Source organism: Sapajus apella, unplaced genomic scaffold (assembly GCF_009761245.1).
Source record: "Sapajus apella isolate SASKATOON/1434 unplaced genomic scaffold, GSC_monkey_1.0 scaffold2505, whole genome shotgun sequence".
Lineage (NCBI taxonomy): Eukaryota > Metazoa > Chordata > Mammalia > Primates > Cebidae > Sapajus > Sapajus apella.
Window position 1 is genome coordinate 7,917 of NW_022439431.1, and position 1,069 is coordinate 8,985.

Here is a 1,069-nt window from a genome sequence, read left to right on the forward strand (position 1 = left end):
CAAAAAAAAAAAAAAAAAAAAAAAAAAAAAAAAAAGAAACTTTACCATCAGTGAAAAGAAACAGACCACCAGCATAATAAACATATGAATGCAGAGTATCTAGTGAAAAACAGCTGGGTATCTCAGGAGAAAAGCGGGCAGATTATACAGTAGTTTTGAGAACGTGCAGACTACTGGAAATGCAAATCAGGAAGCAAGGATAGCCATTAAAAATGAAGTCAATGAAAAAATATAATTCAAATACCCAAATCACACAATTTCCAAAAACTAATATGATACTTACAAAAAACCAAAAGTATGATGTTTGAAAAAACTTACCCTGAAATAAGTGAAGTTACTAGCTGCTAAATAAATGTCACTCAAAAGCAGTCTCTTGGCTTTTTCTTACACAGCGGGCAACTTTTCTTTTAAATTCTCCATTTCTATCTTCCCTCCATTCTTTCTGTAATTAAAAAAGCAGTATCAAATGATTTCATGCAAACTCCTCTTTATAATCTCAAATATTTAATTTGGAATGTAATCCCTTGGTGATTTGTACACTTCAAAAATGTTGTAGAGTTGATAAGGTAGAAAACAGATACACTTTTGGAAGACATTGTCAGGAAACACAGGCAGAAATCTACAATGCAAACCTCTACATTAAAAATCATCTTTAAAAAAGGTCACAAAAGAACATTTACACTTTTGTATTATACTGAAAGAGAAATATAAAATATACAAATAAGACATTCAGGCCAGGTGCAGTGGCTCACGCCTGTAATCCCAGCACTTTGGGAGGCCAAGGTGGGCGGATCATGAGGTCAGGAGTTTGAGGCCGGCTTGATGAACATGGTGAGACTAAAAGTACGAACATTAGTCGGGCGTAGTGGCGCACGCCTGTAATCCCAGCTACTCAGGAGGCTGAGGCAGGAGAACTGCTTAAACCAGGAAGGTGGAGAGTGCGGTGAGCTGAGATTGCACCACAGCAAGACTCTGTCTCAAAACCAAAACACAACAAAACAATATTCAGTTGGTAATCTGAAGGATTATCTGAAAGATTACCAACTCTCCCTGTTGGAAACAACCAGAA

At 36.7% G+C, this 1,069-nt stretch overlaps 1 long non-coding RNA gene across 1 annotated transcript in view; it reads right to left on the bottom strand.

Annotated features, from left to right (window-relative positions):
• LOC116547253 overlaps positions 1-603 on the bottom strand; it is an 8,513-nt gene extending 7,910 nt beyond the window's left edge. The window contains exon 1 of the long non-coding RNA XR_004266997.1: positions 319-603. This is a non-coding gene — a long non-coding RNA (uncharacterized LOC116547253). The remainder of the gene's footprint in view (positions 1-318) is intronic.
• Positions 604-1,069: the final 466 nt, after the last annotated feature.